The 17,221-nt window shown below is 43.8% G+C and overlaps 1 long non-coding RNA gene across 2 annotated transcripts; it reads left to right on the forward strand.

Moving 5' to 3' along the window:
• The first annotated feature begins 741 nt into the window (after window positions 1–741).
• On the forward strand, window positions 742–1,838 carry LOC123401714. Of its 2 annotated transcripts, none has more exons than XR_006611171.1 (2): window positions 742–1,206; window positions 1,282–1,838. It is a non-coding gene; the product is annotated as an uncharacterized LOC123401714 (long non-coding RNA). The 2 variants fall into 2 exon arrangements; XR_006611172.1 differs by having other exon boundaries at window positions 742–1,186.
• The last annotated feature ends 15,383 nt before the right edge of the window (window positions 1,839–17,221 follow it).

Here is a 17,221-nt window from a genome sequence, read left to right on the forward strand (position 1 = left end):
TTTAAGAGGTAGCACATTCTTTGTTAGAGGAGATAATGTATAACTCAGAACATTTTGTATATTTCTCACACAGGAAAGAGTCACACGGTCCTAGCATGTGTGTACATTTACTTTCTTTATTCGCTCTCTTAGAATGATGTGAATACACGTACTGATGATTATTACGTTGCAATCTAGATGAATTATAATAATGTCTTTTGTAGTGTGTATATAATTCATTAGGATCACATGGACATTTATTATATTATACAACATGAGAATTATTCATCTTCATATAGACACAACAGATATGTACGGGGCCAAATATGAACTATTATTATATTAAAAGGAGATGTGGGAAATATTTTCAACATTAGTTTTTGACAAGTAACTGCCATATTAAAATTTGTGTGGTCAAATATATCCTTGATGAATGGACAAATTAAATATTTCTCTTGCCTCTTAAAAGGTAAGAGGGACCATCTTAAGAGAGCTCTTTTTTTTAAAGAAGAAGAACAACACAGTTAGTTTTTTTTTTGCTAAAAACAATAACTAATTGCATACTAATTTAATGATTAATTTATATATATAAGAAAAGACAAAAGCTCTAACGGTACATATACCAAAAACAACCGAATAAAATATTAACACTTTTTAAAGTTGCTTTTGCGTTGGGTCAGTGCAACAATTATTGTTGCTGCAACTTTACACACGGACAAGCTTATTTTATGCTATTTCAAAAACCAAGACATGCCCCGTTTATTTAACCCGTGCGAACAGGGCCTCACAATGTGCCACTTTCATACGACTGTACTATTCATGCATATGTATATTAGCTTATATACCTTAGAAATGCCTGACAAGAATGAATCTCGAAGTCCTTTTTCACAAAGAGGATACCAAACTACCTAAGGCTCGGCCTGTGCAACACCATTCTCTACTAAAACCCCTAACCCTAGCCATCCTGCCTATAAATGGACATTCCCACATCCAAAATCGGGCAACCCTAATCCCCACCTTATTTTTCGTGCATCCCCAACCCCTAGCCACCACCTAGCCACATCGACCTCCCTCCATCACACAGGCCCGCCGAAGCCCTCTTGGGCCCGGATCCACCGCCGCCAACGCCCGCGGTCATGGAAGCCCCGCTCCTCTCGACTCTCGAGCTCCTCCCGTGCACCCATGGCGCCCTGACCGAGCCGCCGAAGTAGCCCAGCCCCGTCACCTGTGACCCGCCGCATCCTTATCCTCCTCCTCTCCAGCCCTTCTCTCCCACCCTGATCTCTTCTTGTTTTTCTTCAGGAGCCGCCATGGAGTCAACACCCTGGATCTCCGAGTCCGTGTCGCCCTAGGCTACCTCTTTGTTGGGAATGAGTACCTCGTGCCCGGATCCGTCCAGATCTGGTCAGGCCCCGTCGATTCGTGCCGCCACGCTGCCCCCAGGTCACCGGAATCCAGCCTAGCAGACCACATCCTCGCCTCAACCGCCATGCTGGCTTGATCTCCTCACCGGGAGGACCACACGAAAACGACCGCATGGGGTGGACTAGCCGGCTCGCCCGCTCGTGGGCCCCACCCGGCCTGCTCGCTAGTGCCGCTTGGCCCAGGCTGCGACCTGCCTCCCCATTCGTGTTGGGTTGCACCACCGAGTGAGCCATGAGGCCTCGTGAGCACCTAGATCTATCCCTCTCCCCTATGAATTGTTTAGCTATTTGTGCTCAGTCTCGTTTGGCCCATTGCAACAGATTCGGCCCAAACCTGTTTTTGAAAGTCTACACTTTGTCTAATATCTCGGGAATTTTGTAATTATAGAAAATGCCATGTTGTTAAACTGTCAATAACTAATTAACCTTGCATCAGATGAAAATGTTTTATACATGAAAAATGCTTAGAATTTCGGGTAGATTCACAATATCCAACTTTCAACCATGCTAAAAATGCTTAACTTGCTATTGCATTTAATTTGCATAAATATCATGTTAAAATGATTTGTTTCGTAACTAGATAACCCTCGCTCTGAAGTAAATAAACTTTATATGAAAAATGTTTTTTTTGTGGTGCCCTATCATGCCATGTCATGAGTTTTCATGTAAAACATATACATCAGGACAATGTTTCGCACTCAAATGGCCTTCGTGTTCAAACTGCTAATTTGTTAACGATGATTTCTATTTTGCAAACATCATATTAAGCAATCCATGCCTCTTTTAAATTTGTGTCTATGGAGTGATTTGAAGTATGCAATGTCTACTTAGTGCTAGTATGTTTGCCATGCCATGATATGCATGTTTAGACATATCATGTGATCATGCTTGCTAAATACTGCTATTTTGACATGCTAAAGTAATTCAAAGTCTGAGACTATTATATTTTGTTGCTATGTTGTCATGTGAATTGTGATTGATCTAGAACTCCTTTGTGGTTGCCCCCATGGACTGTTTTGTAAAGTATGTTATATTCTACCATGGCATGCCATATGTTTCCATATATAGGATATGCATCATAGATACTTTTGCCTGCAAACATGTCAATCTGTTAAAAACTGCTACGCATGTTTACTCTAATTTTAACAAAGTCTGAGAATCTGTTTTCTTTAGATTGTCATGTTGTGTTGATGCTAGCCATGTTTTTGTGCATACTGTGATGATGCTCCTATGGAGTTATTTGTAGTGCATCATGTCCTCTATCATTCTATAAATTTTCATGCCATGATAAGTCGTGTAGCATATGTTTTTCTTGCTGCCAACACGCCTTCAGAATAAAACTGCTCTCTTCAAACCCATTATTTTCACTAAATTTTAAATTGTGTTCAGATAGCCATCTCGCGAGCTCATTTCCTATTGATTCCTGCTTCTATTCAATTTGTTGTTATAAGATGAATTGTTGTGCATCATGTAGACTACATCACTAACTCTTTGTTGTGCATTTTAGATCGTTGTAGCTAGTTGCTTTGTGGGTTGTTATATGCTATGTTACTGATTTGAGCAGATTTTGTGAAAACTTTGTGTTGCTTGTTATTGTTGAACAATTTCTCCATTTTGAACTGTATGTTGTTTGAAAGTGCATGCTATGCCCCTAATCGACTTTTGGTGTTAATGACAACACATACATAGGAAACTAATCCTATTTGTTGAGTGTATCTCAGGATGGCAAGTACTTTAGTAGATTGAGAATTATGTGTCAAAGGTGGTCTGAGAAGATCGTGATTTATATGTCAAGAAGGATCGGGATGGAGAAAAGATGATGTAGACTATCCTTTTGAGTTTACTATTCTTGAGTATAGGGATCCCGCACTATTAAGAGGGGATCACAGGTTTTGCAATGAACTTGCTCATACCACATCTTCACTATTCCGCTCAATACCACATATTCTCTACTCTGCTCCTATCTCAAAACAGGTCTAATGCCTCGGATTTTCGGCTCCCTCCGGACATCCGAGGGCCGGTCGACCGACCAGCTTCGAAAATCCGGAGCCGTGCACCAGAAGAACGCGAGCTCTATAACTCGGATTTCCGGCTCCCTCCGGACGTCCGAGGGCCGGACGTCCGACCCCTTCGGAAATCCGGAGCCCTGCACCAGAAGAACGTGAGCTCTATAACTCGGATTTCCAGCTCCCTCCGGACGTCCGAGGGCCGGACGTCCGACCCCTTCGGAAATCCGGAATCTTGCACCAGAAGAAGTTGAGTCGAATAACTCGGATTTCCGGCCTTCTCCGGACGTCCGGTCCCTGTTCAACTCACAGTGTTTCCAGACATATCTACAGCTCTCGGACGACCGACCCCTGTCGGACGTCTAACCCCTTGCGGACGCCCGGACTTCCGTAAACTGCCGGTCGTCCGAACCCTGTGTGACTTAAAGTGTCCCCAACGGCTGTTTTTACACTCTTCACTATATATACCCCCTCCCACTTCATGAGAGGGTGTCCAACACAGCTAGAACACATCCAAGAACACCTTTCTTCTCACTCACTCTTGTCTACACCAAATCTTAGATCCCAAGAGCATTTGTGAGTCCTTTTGAGTGTTGTTCCAATCAAAAGATAGATCGTCTTCTTCTCCTCCTTCCCACCAAAGTGATTTGTGATTTGAGCAAGTTTTGAGCAATCCCCGTGATCTTGTTACTCTTGGAGGTTGGAGACTCCTAGGCGGTAGGAGTCTTCGGAGAGGAATCAAACCATTGTGATTTCCCCCGGAAAGTTTGTGAAGGTTTGGAAGCCACCTCAAGGTTTACCACTAGTGGTTGAGAAATGCCTTCGTGGAGTTATCTCAAAGGGAGAATAGGGTGAGCCTTCGTGGTGTTGGTGTGCCTTCGTGGTAACATCCGCCCCTCTAACGGTGACGTAGCTTCGTGTTAATCCTTATTACGTACTTGTATTTGATTATTGTTTACCACGTGCCTTTCTTCACTCTAAATAGCTTACTCCTTGTCATAGCAATTATTAGGCCTACACTCATATTCCGCACTTTTGCCTAAAATTGCTAAGTAATTATTAAAATTTGGAACTGTACCTATTCACCCCCCCTCTAGGTCCATCTCGATCCTTTTCAATTGGTATCAGAGCCTCGTGCTCTATTCTTGTGACTTAACCGCCCTAGAGCGAGATGGACGGGATTCCAGCTACGGTAGCTCCAGTGGAGAGGGACGGAACTTTCACGAAAGTCAAGTCTTTTACCTCTGAGGACCTGGAACGGGCCCTTGCCAAGCAAAAAGAGGAGCATGATGCTTCTCTTGAGGCCTTGGTCCAAATAAGACTGGCATCATTAACCACGGGGACAACCACGTCCCCGAGGGCCTCAGGGCCACATGTGTACGGTTCTTCATTTGGCCAACAACCTCCGGAAAGGAACCAAACCAGTGTTCCATGGCTTTATGCTAGATCTTAAATTGAGAAACCTAAGTACAATCCTGGAGGAAACCTCCCTTGCTTGATGACAATTCTGATTTTGCTTTATGGAGAGTTGGTATGCAGGATCATCTTAGGTACGCCAATGATGAGATGTTGGACATCCTCGAGCATGGGTACAATCCTGTAGATCCAAGGTGCCTCACTCCCAGAGAAACTTATGACAAGCATCTCAATGACACTGAGATCATGTGCATAAGAAAAGGAATGAATGACAAGCAACGGAGACCTTACATTCACATCACAAGTGCCAAGGAACTGTGGGATAGCATTATAAGGACCAAGACCGGTACCTCCACTCTTCCGCTTGCTCAATATGAAATTGCCAAGAGGCAATTACAGAATTTCTATATGGAAAAGGGTGAATCTCCCAAGCAACTGCTAGAACGGCTCATGACTCTCGCCGCAGACATTGAGTCATGTGACTGTGGCAAGACGCAAGATGGCTTCAATCTGACCAAGAGATTTCTCGTGGACAAGTTACTTCATGCTCTTGCTCAGTATCACCATCAAATGGTATGGGACATGAGGCAGCACCATGGTTTCAAAGAAATGACTCCAGATGACATCATATCCACTTTCCAATTATTTGAAGAGTCAAAGGCAAATGCAACAAAGCACCTTGCCATGCATGGCACTTCAACATCAAAGATCAATCTTGCTTTGAAAGCCAAGCATGAATGTGACGAAGAAGAAAGTGAAGAAGAAGAGGGTGATGATGACTGCGAAGATGGTGATGATGTTGACTCTGATGAAAGCCCATCTTATGAGGACATTGCTCTCTTTGTAAAGAAGTTCAGTGCAGGAAAATTCAAGGGAAGATTCCCAAAGAAGAAGGTAAGAAAATGCTACAACCGTGAGGAAACTAACCACTTCTCCAATGACTGCCCTTATGAGAAGAGAGAAGACAAACCAAGGTTTCCAAAGACCTTTGTAAAGAAGAAGTTACCAAACCCTATGAACTCCAAGCTCAAGAGGACAGATGGAAGAGCAATGGTTGCACAAGAAGAATCAGATCTAGAAGACGTTGGTGGGGTTGCCGGAGTAGCTCAGGATACACAAAACACCTTGAGGCTAGTCAACAAAAGTGGTGATATTGTTCACTACAACTATATGAAAGACTACAAGGGCAACACCCACAAGTGTTTGATGGCAAAGACTGCCATGGGAGATGAGGAAGACCAAAGCTCCCATGATAATGTTAAGGTAACTCCACGGTTAAACTCTTTCAGTCTAGCTTCTACCCCATCTGATGAGTATCTTGATGCGGAAGATCACTATGAGGATAATGACTTAGATCATCCCATGTTTGCTAAAATAAACAAATTTATGTGCTCTCTTAAAGGAAAGAAGCTCACTATGTTTCGCATACTTATGGAAATGGTGAGTAAGCACACCAATACCATTAAGGAACTCGAATCCCTCGTCATTGAGGAGAAGGAAAGAAATGAAATCCTTGAGCAGAAAGTCATGTATGAGGAAGCACAAAATGATGCATTATGCTCAAAAGTAGGTGAAAACCTTGATAACATGCTAATGATCTTGCCTCCTTGAAAAAGGATGAATCTGTGTGCAAAGAGTTACTAAATGATAAAAATCGACTAGTGAACTCTCATGCTTCCCTTTCTAAGGACTGTGAGCATCTATCCTTGTCTCTCAAAGACAAGGAAGAGAAACTCACTGTTCTTACAAAGAACTTTGAAGCACTCAAGGTTACTTATCTTGACACTTTAGCTAAGGCTTACTCCTCACCTATTATTAATGTTGATACCTGCACTACTAACTCTAGTAGTGAACTGACATCTATCCTTGAGGAAAACTGTTCGCTAAAAGCACAATTAGACAGAGGTCTCATGACATGTGCACAAGGACAAAAGACTCTCAATGAGATCTTAAGTCGACACAATGGAGGCCTTGCCAAGGAAGGGCTTGGGTTCAACCCAAGCACCGCCAAGAAAAGTGCATCTCCTCTCAAGTGTACCACTCCGCTTAAAGAAATATTTGTACGAGAGGTACACAAGGAGAAAGGTAAGGTTGTGAGTGGGTCGGCCACTAAGGGTTCGCCTACTCTCAACAAGACAACTGAATTCATGCCTCCATCCTATGTACTTCGCAAATCAAAGGAATGAGAGGTTTATGCTAAATTCGTTGGTCCTCGTAATGCATTCTGATTTTATGCTATTTAGGTCCCTAAGACTCTTGTAACTAATGTGAAAGGCCCCATGACGAAATGGGTACCTCAAACCAAGTCTTAATTCGTTACAGGCTGTTTTCTCCGGAGGAGCCAAATGGGTGATCGACAGTGGATGCACCAATCATATGACCGGAGATAGTAACTTGCTCTATGACTTCATGCAAGCCATTCGACCATACATGAGCATTGTATTTGGTGGAGGGTCGAAAGGGTAGGTAATTGGGTTGGACAAGGTGGCAATCACTAATGACATGTCTATTGCAAATGTCATGCTTGTCCAATCTCTTCAATATCATTTACTTTCAGTTCGCCAATTGGCTTCCGTTGGTTATGACACATTATTCGGACTAACAGATGTGAAAGTCTTTAAGAGAGACACTCTCGAAGTGGCCTTTGTTGGAGAGTTGGATGACAACCTTTACACGGTTGATTTCTCGAAAGAGAGCACCTTCCATACAACTTGTCTAATGGCCAAGGCCGACATGGGATGGTTGTGGCATCGCCGGTTCGCCCATGTCGGCATGAGAAATCTTCAAAATCTCTTAAACGACAATCACATCCTTGGACTAACAAATGTATCTTTTAAGAAAGATCGTGTGTGCAGTGCATGCATAGCTGGGAAACAACATCAATCAAAACATCCACCCAAGAACATTGTATCCACTTCGAGGCCGTTAGAGCTCCTTCATGTGGATCTGTTTGGGCCTCCTTCATGGGCAAGTCTTGGAGGGAAAAAGTATGGCTTAGTCATTGTTGATGATTACTCAAGATATACATGGGTGTTCTTTCTCAAGTCCAAGGACGAGATGAAGATCACCTTCATTGATTTTGCCAAACAAGCCCAACGGAAGTTTGACAAGGACATCAAGGCAATAAGAAGTGATAATGGCTCTGAGTTCAAGAACTACACCCTAGAAGAATTTCTTAGTGATGAGGGAATTGAACATCAGTACTCTGCACCTTACACCCCTCAGCAAAATGGTGTGGCAGAGAGGAAAAACCGGACACTTGTGGAAATGGCAAGGTCCATGTTAGACGAATACAAGTCACCACATAGTTTTTGGGCTGAGGCCATCAACACAGCATGTCATGCATCAAACCGGCTCTTCCTTCGATCAATATTGGAAAAGACTCCATATGAGCTCCTAACTGGGAACAAGCCCAATGTTAAGTACTTCCGTGTGTTTGGATGCAAGTGTTTCATCCTCAACAAACGGGAACGGTTAGGAAAATTTCAATCCAAAACAACTGAAGGGATTTTTGTTGGCTATAGATCAAACTCTCACGCCTACAGAGTCTACAACAAATCCACTGGATGTGTTATAGAAACCTGTGACGTGACGTTTGATGAATTTAACCGCTCCCATGGGGAGCAAGTTGATCTAAATGATGCAGGTGAAGAAGACTCCTCACAAGATATCTTGAACATGGGTGTAGGTGCACTCCTTCCCATGGAACAAAGACCCCATGATGATGATGAAGATGATGAGAGTATTTCTCATCCTCAAGACAGTTCACTGCCCGTACCTCCGCAAGATACTAGCACACATATCATGCCAGTTGTTGAGGATCAAGTGGGAGAACACGTCTCTCACTCTGATCACATTCAAGAACAAGTTGATCTTCAAGAGCTAGACCAAAGTATGGATATGCTTCATGATGAACCTCAACAGGTGCTACGCGAAGAGGAATATCTTCCTCCGCACATAAATGATCCATATGTTGAGGACGTTGATGATGGAAACGAAGTCGAACCTCGTGAAATCCTGACCTCCATCATGCCACGTGTGGCCGGTCGTGTTGATATTGATCAAATCCTCACCGGTGTGTCGGAAGGTAGAGTGACTTGTAAACAATTAACAAACTTTTGTGTTCACTTTTTGTTTGTCTCTAGTACCGTGCCACACAGGGTTCAGGATGCATTGTGTGACAATGACTGGCTCCTTGCTATGCAAGAAGAGTTAAACAGTTTTACACGCAATGAAGTATGGTCATTGGTAGAACGACCAACTGAGGAACATAATGTCATTGGAACTAAATGGATTTTCAAGAAAAGGAAGATGAGAATGGGACTGTCCTACGCAACAAGGCAAGGTTAGTAGCACATGGGTACTCCCAAGTTGAAGGTTTGGACTTTGGTGAGACTTTCGCCCATGTTGCTCGTCTTGAATCCATTCGCATTTTATTGGCCTATGCTGCTTTCAATGGTTTTACTTTGCATCAAATGGTTGTGAAAAGTGCTTTTCTTAACGGTCCTCTACAAGAAGAGGTATATGTATCACAACCAACTGGGTTTGTTGACCCTCACCACAAAGACCATGTATACAAACTTCACAAGGCTCTGTATGGCCTCAAACAAGCACCCCGTGCTTGGTACGATCATCTTAAGAAGTTCCTACTCGATGATGGCTTTGTGGTGGGGGTGATCGATCCCACTCTTTTTACTAAGAGGGAAAATGGTGATTTGATCTTATGCCAAATCTATGTAGATGACATCATTTTTGGTTCTCCTAACATCCATTTATGCAAGAAATTTGCGGCCTCCAGGACCAAGACCTTTGAGATGTCACTCAACACGGACTTGAAGTTCTTTCTTGGGTTTCAAATACAACAATTTCAAGAGGGGTTTTCTTGTCTCAAACTAAGTACCTCAAGGACATTCTTGAAAATTTTGATATGACAAATGCTAAACCAATGAAGACACCCATGGCCACAGATGTAGTTCTAAATGAAGACACCAACGGTATTCCTTTTGACCCATCTACTTACCGCTCCATGATTGGTTCGCTACTTTATCTTTGCGCATCTAGACCGAACATCATGTTAAGTGTAGGCATATGTGCTAGATTTCAAGCTTCCCCTAGGGAAAGCCATCATACGGCGGTTAAGCATATTCTTAGATACCTTGTTCACACCCCAAAGTTAGGCTTATGGTACCCTAAGGATGCAAAGTTCGATCTTATTGGGTACTCCGATGCGGATTGGGCCGGTGACAAAGTGGGACGGAAATCCACTTCCGGTGCATCTCAGTTTCTTGGTCGCTCCTTGGTAAGTTGGTCCTCGAAAAAGTAGAACTGTGTTTCTCTCTCCACGGCCGAGGCCGAATATATTGCAGCCGCAAGCTGTGCAACCCAACTGCTATGGATGAGGCAAACCCTAAAGGATTATGGTATCACGTATCGACACGTTCCTCTTCTCTGTGATAATGAAAGTGCCATAAAGATCTCCGAGAACCCCATTGATCACCCTCGCACAAAACATATTGATATTAGGTATCATTTCTTGAGAGACCATGTGCAAAAGGGTGACATTGATATTACCCATGTGGGTACCGACATGCAGCTCGCCGACATTTTCACCAAGCCACTTAGCGTAGCTAGGTTCTGTCAACTTAGGCGTGAACTTGGTATCTTGGAGCTTGATAACATAACTTGAAACCTTGCACACATACACACACTCACATTATGTTTGTGTCTTGATGTGGGCATGCATTTAGGGGGAGTGGGTCATAATTTTGTGTTTTGAGCTTACAAAGTATGCATAAATCAATTTCTGTCCGCAAGTAGTATATGTAATGCTTGTAGGCAACTATGTTCGTGCTCTTTGTGAGAAACCATGAAAAAAAAATCATCATCTCATCATCAAAAATTCCAGAATCAGCCTCTGCCTCCTCCTCTCTCTCGGTCGTCCGACGTGTCACGGACTTCCGGCAGCTCACCTCATTCCGTACATCCGACCAGTGTCGGTCGTCCGACGACAAAATCCTCTCTGGATGTCCGACACCTGTCGGACGTCCGACACATCGGGGCCTATAAATAGATGGGCGCGGGGCTGGGATTTGCCCTAGCCCTCACGCGCCCCCTTGTCCCCTGCAGCCGCCGCCGCCAGCTCCAGGAGCGCTCGCCCGCGCCGCCACTCCCGAGATCTGCCTGATCTCCTCCGCGGATCCTTCTCTTCTTCCTCTTCTTCCTCCGCGGGATCTATCTGCAAGTATCTCCTCCGTTCCCCTCGCGTTTGGTTCCCTCTCTCCCAAGTCCACGTGTTCGTTCATATGGTTTGACCATGTTCGTTCCTCATTTGGGTTTCCAGCCGTGTAGGTTGTTGTGCACAATGCCCAGGGTTAAGCACGCCGCCCGGAAGGACGTTGCTGGCTCATCCACTCGTGCCCCTACAGGCACGGGGTCGGACTCGGAAGGGCAACGTCGTCCCTTCAAACGGATTGCCCGGCGTCCTCCGTCTCCACAGCCCCCCTCGTCGTCTGATGGTGATGGCTCTGACTTCGAGGATGAGCTTGCCGCCGAGGACCGTGCTGACCAGCCCGCCGATCGGAGGTCCATGCCAAAGCCCGAGACTCGCAGGGCGTCCTATATGCCACCACCTCCGCCTGCCCAGCCCGCAGGTGAAGCTCGTCGCATCTCATTTGAACCCCCTGCTACCTTAGGTCGTGAAGTCACGAACTTCACCACGCTTGCCAAGTCTTCATACCTCACTTTCCGCCGCGACATTGATCAATTCTCTGTCGTACGTGACTCTACGGACTCACGTTTCCGCACACACACGTCCAGGCGGACATTTTTACTACAGTCATATTTCCTAAGGGTCTCTCTGTTCATCACTTCATAGATCTTGAGCATATTCGCATGCACCCGGCGAAATACCCGGGTGCCATTGAGCTTATTGAGGCATCGGGGCTTGCTGCCCCGTTTGCTTTTCATCGTGATTTTAACGTTGCTGCCATTCACCAGTTCTATGCCACATGCTTCTTTGCTCCAAACTACACTGTTAGCTGGATCACCTCTGACGTTCGCTTCACAGCTTCTTATGATACGTTTATCGCCGCACTTGGTTTCCCCAACTCCGGCTTCAAAATACATAGGAATGATCCTAACCATGCCCTAAGTCCATTGAGGCGTGTGGGTATCTCCTCAAACCACTCCACGAGCTTGATGCGGATGAACGCATGAAGGATCTTAACCAGGTATCCATCTGGCGTTCACCTTACTTTATCATCTTTCAGTGTCTTATTCGCACCATCTATCCCAAGATGGGTGATAAGGGCTCTTGCAGTGGCTACTGTATTGACATCATGTCACACTTGTACGAGCACCCCAAGAGCAAAATTAATGTGCCTCACTTTCTCTGGCATGAGATTCGGCTTGCTAGTTTTCAATACAAGCGAGCTTTTCCTCATGCCCCCTTCATCCAGGCTCTTATTAATCATGTTGCTGATTTCTCTGTTGCTGTCACTCACACACATTGCAAGTGGGTCATTTCCGCTCACATGGCGGATAACTATGCTCCCAAGAAAACCCCATCCTCCACATTCACTCGCCGCACTGCTGCCCGGTCAGCAACCCCCTCATCTAGCTCCGCTCCTCTCGGTCGCTTTGCCAAATTCATTGGCAAGGCACATTCTGCTATGATGAAGGCCGTCTCTTTCCAGTGTGGTCAAACTCATGATGTGGTTTCTCGCCTAGTCTCCTCCAAGAATGCCCTCAAGGCTCGCCTGAGAGACTCGGGCGCTCTTGATGTGAGTGATGATGAGGCCCTTCCTGCTGCTCCTCCTTCTGACTTTGGCTTCACATCTGGTCCTGAGTGGGCTGATTTCCTTGACAAGGCTGGTGGCAGTGGCTTGCCTAACGATGAGGATGATGTTGATGAGCTCTGAGCATGGTTGATGCTGTTGGTGCCTCCCTTTTTGGTACTTGGTGCCAAAGGGGGAGTAATGTATCGTAGTTTTTAGTCCTTGGAGATTTAGTCTAAATTTGCATGGTTGAGTAATGTAATGGATAAACTCATGTATGGCTACTTATGAATGTTGTGATTGCTATGGATTGCTATGATATCATCATAGGCTATTATGTTTTTGCTCCACTACTTCTATGATGATCTATTGTCTTTCTATGATGATCTATTATCTTTACATGATGATCCATTATATGTTCGATACACAAAGTAAAAGGGAGCTCCGATATTTTATCATGCACATACTAAGAGGGAGCTCCGTACTAAATCTCTCCAAGGCTATAATGTATGTTAAATCTTTTTGAGACCTATGTATATGTTGTCATCAACTACCAAAAAGGGGGAGATTGGAAGTGCATGCTATGCCCCTAATCGACTTTTGGTGTTAATGACAACACATACATAGGAAACTAATCCTATTTGTTGAGTGTATCTCAGGATGGCAAGTACTTTAGTAGATTGAGAATTATGTGCCAAAGGTGGTCTGAGAAGATCGGGATTTATATGTCAAGAAGGCTCGGGATGGAGAAAAGATGATGTAGACTATCCTTTTGAGTTTACTATTCTTGAGTATAGGGATCCCGCACTATTAAGAGGGGATCACAGGTTTTGCGATGAACTTGCTCATACCACATCTTCACTATTCTGCTCAATACCACATATTCTCTACTCTGCTCCTATCTCAAAACAGGTCTAATGCCTTGGATTTCCGGCTCCCTCCGGACATCCGAGGGCCGGTCGACCGACCAGCTTCGGAAATTCGGAGCCCTGCACCAGAAGGACGTGAGCTCTATAACTCGGATTTCCGGCTCCCTCCGGACGTCCGAGGGCCGGACGTCCGACCCCTTCGGAAATCCGGAGCCCTACACCAGAAGAACGTGAGCTCTATAACTCAAATTTCCGGCTCCCTCCGGACGTCCGAGGGCCGGACGTCCGACCCCTTCGAAAATCCGGAATCTTGCACCAGAAGAAGTTGAGTCGAATAACTCGGATTTTCGGCCTTTTCCGGACGTCCGGTCCCTGTTTAACTCACAGTGTTTCCAGACATATCTACAGCTCTCGGACGACCGACCCCTGTCGGACGTCTGACCCCTTGCGGACGCCCGGACTTCCGTAAACTGCCGGTCGTCCGAACCCTGTGTGACTTAAAGTGTCCCCAACGGCTGTTTTTACACTCCTCACTATATATACCCCCTCCCACTTCATGAGAGGGTGTCCAACACAGCTAGAACACATCCAAGAACACCTTTCTTCTCACTCACTCTTGTCTACACCAAATCTTAGATCCCAAGAGCATTTGTGAGTCCTTTTGAGTGTTGTTCCAATCAAAAGATAGATCGTCTCCTTCTCCTCCTTCCCACCAAAGTGATTTGTGATTTGAGCAAGTTTTGAGCAATCCCCGTGATCTTGTTACTCTTGGAGGTTGGAGACTCCTAGGCGGTAGGAGTCTTCGGAGAGGAATCAAACCATTGTGATTTCCCCCGGAAAGTTTGTGAAGGTTTGGAAGCCACCTCAAGGTTTACCACTAGTGGTTGAGAAATGCCTTCGTGGAGTTATCTCAAAGGGAGAATAGGGTGAGCCTTCGTGGCGTTGGTGTGCCTTCGTGGTAACATCCGCCCCTCTAACGGTGACGTAGCTTCCCTCCAAGGAAGTGAACATCGGGATACATCCTCGTCCCTCTTGGAGTTTCGGTTATTCCTAACCCTAACTCTCTACTTGTGTTAATCCTTATTACGTACTTGTATTTGATTATTGTTTACCGCGTGCCTTTCTTCACTCTAAATAGCTTACTCCTTGTCATAGAAATTATTAGGCCTACACTCATATTCCGCACTTTTGCCTAAAATTGCTAAGTAATTATTAAAATTTGGAACTGTACCTATTCACCCCCCCTAGGTCCATCTCGATCCTTTTCATCCGACCTTATTTAAAAGGCCTAGATAGTATAGTTTCATTATGCTTGACCTCTTGCCATGTTTAACAACCTTTACACCTGTCGAGTACCTAAACGGGAGTGGACTAAATAATTCAAATATGGAGTCTCATCAACATGCAACTCATTGGATATTGAACTTCACTTAATGTGTAGTATTTGATTATTGTGATTCCCATGCCTTGCATATTTAAACTGTACATGCATGATATTTGTTTGTGAATCATATCATAAATATGTCATGTTGTATAGTGTGTTGATTGATTATTTCTATATTACTTCTTATCGATTCGGAGTGTGAGGATTCGTTCGACTACGTCTTGTTCGTCAATTTCACGCATTCGTTCTTCTTCCAAGTAGGATCTCAGGCAAGATAACCATCTCCCAGGATACCACTGCTATCATTGCTATGCCAGTTGTATCATTGCTAACCATGCCATATCATTACACGGACCGGAAAGGATCCACCTTGGTCAAAACCATAATAGGTGACCACACATGGGCCCCACAGATTGATGCATCAGCGATGACCATATGAGGGAGCCACTAAGGACCACCATCAGTTATATGTGACCCAAGCATATGTATGGGCTTGTTTTTTGATGTCAAAATGCCAACTGAATCACTTTGATGCGGTGCATACTTCACAAATTGCAATGCCCCACCGATAAAGTAAACTGCAAACAATATGCGTGTCTCCTCCCCCTCAACTTTGAGCGGTAGGAGGTACTCATGAGTATGATACGTCAATCTTTGGTGTGGAATCTCACCATGATCTACCACAACACATAGCAAAATGAATCCACCTTGGTCAAACCCCTCTCGGTGTAGTTCAACGTGATAGACCATGTGGGCCCATGGATGGGCACGTCACTAATAACACATGAAGGATTGTCCGAGGGACCACCACCACCGCGTGCATGCGTCCGAAACACATGCATGACGCTAGTGTTGTGTCTTGTTTCAAATATTTAGTGCACAACTTTGATAATTTGGGGTGGCGACTGCCTCACGAAATGGACAATCCCACACAGAGATGCTCATGCCAGGAAGTTTGCCAAAACGAACCCCCCTATGCGACCACCACTGGAAACACCACTTCGAGGCGCACCAAACTATTTTTATGCAGATAACATGTAACACATGAGTCCGTGTTAAAATTATAAAATTCATGTATCATTCTAAAAAATATGCATTAGTTGAGTTTCTAGGAATTCATTGAGGAAAATAATATGTGCCCTTGGGTTCATGTTTAGTTCCTAGGCAATAAATGGTAAGAAACCTCAAACATCTTGGTGTCATGGAAAACATTGAAAATCTTGGTTTTTAGACAACTCGGCCTCAAACATCAAAAAAATATTCATTTTTAAATTGAAGTAAATCCAAAAATCAGCTGAAAATCATGAAACATGGCATTCCATTTCATATATATATATATATATATAGGACAAATTTTATCTACCACCAGTGGTAGTTACCACCACTTGCGTTTTGTATGTTGTGTGGAGTATGTATCAAATTGGAGAGTAGGTATGCGTAGTATGTAGTATATAATCATGTTTAGGTAGTATATATACTGTTTTTTTGGTAGTATGTACCATATTTTATGTATGCTCTTTTTTACATACAAATATATATGTATTTCACAAATATAATAAAAACTATGGGTCAACTTGTAATTTTTTCATGTAACTCACTTTGAAAAATCTTGTATATAGTATATGAACATAATTAAAATAATAAATTAGTATATATACTCCCGCATGGTAGTATATTGAACATGTGGGGTAACTACCCCTGGATGGTAGGATGTATTTTTCCTATATATATATATATATATATATAGATACACACACTAGCAATCGAGCACATGCAACGCATGTTTCAATCAAACCGTGTCAAATTCATGGAGGTACAATATTTTGAATTCATACTCTAGGATGACCCCTTCTCTATAAACTGAAGAAGTGGAAACCCCGATGCCATGTGAAGTTCAAGCGGACCATAAAGAAACTATATACTGGATGAACAAATTCTCCATTCGCAAAAAGAAAAAAAGAATGAACAACTTTTCCACAACTAATATTGGGTGTACCATATGTAGTCTATTGTACACTAAAAATGGAATCAAATATCTGATAAAGATGACAGAATGTTTATTTTCTTGGGTGAACATCAAAGGAAAATACAAACATTTCCAAATGAACATGGTGCCAATCAATCCTCGGTAGTACACTACTATTATCTCCCTTGTGTGATCCAATAGTTTAGAAGAAAGTTGATTGGCATAATGTCCGTCAGAGCTAGATCACACGTAAGAATATGGTGTGTGCAATAGCACATTTAGTGAAAATATAACACTTGCAGACAACTCCTGTTTTATGTTCAGTGAAAAAAAAAATCTGAACTACACAAAATTACCAAAGCAAAAAGTGGCTTCCACTATTACTCTACTATATTTCCAACC

The sequence above is a fragment of the Hordeum vulgare genome, chromosome 6H (assembly GCF_904849725.1).
Source record: "Hordeum vulgare subsp. vulgare chromosome 6H, MorexV3_pseudomolecules_assembly, whole genome shotgun sequence".
NCBI classification, from domain to species: domain Eukaryota; kingdom Viridiplantae; phylum Streptophyta; class Magnoliopsida; order Poales; family Poaceae; genus Hordeum; species Hordeum vulgare.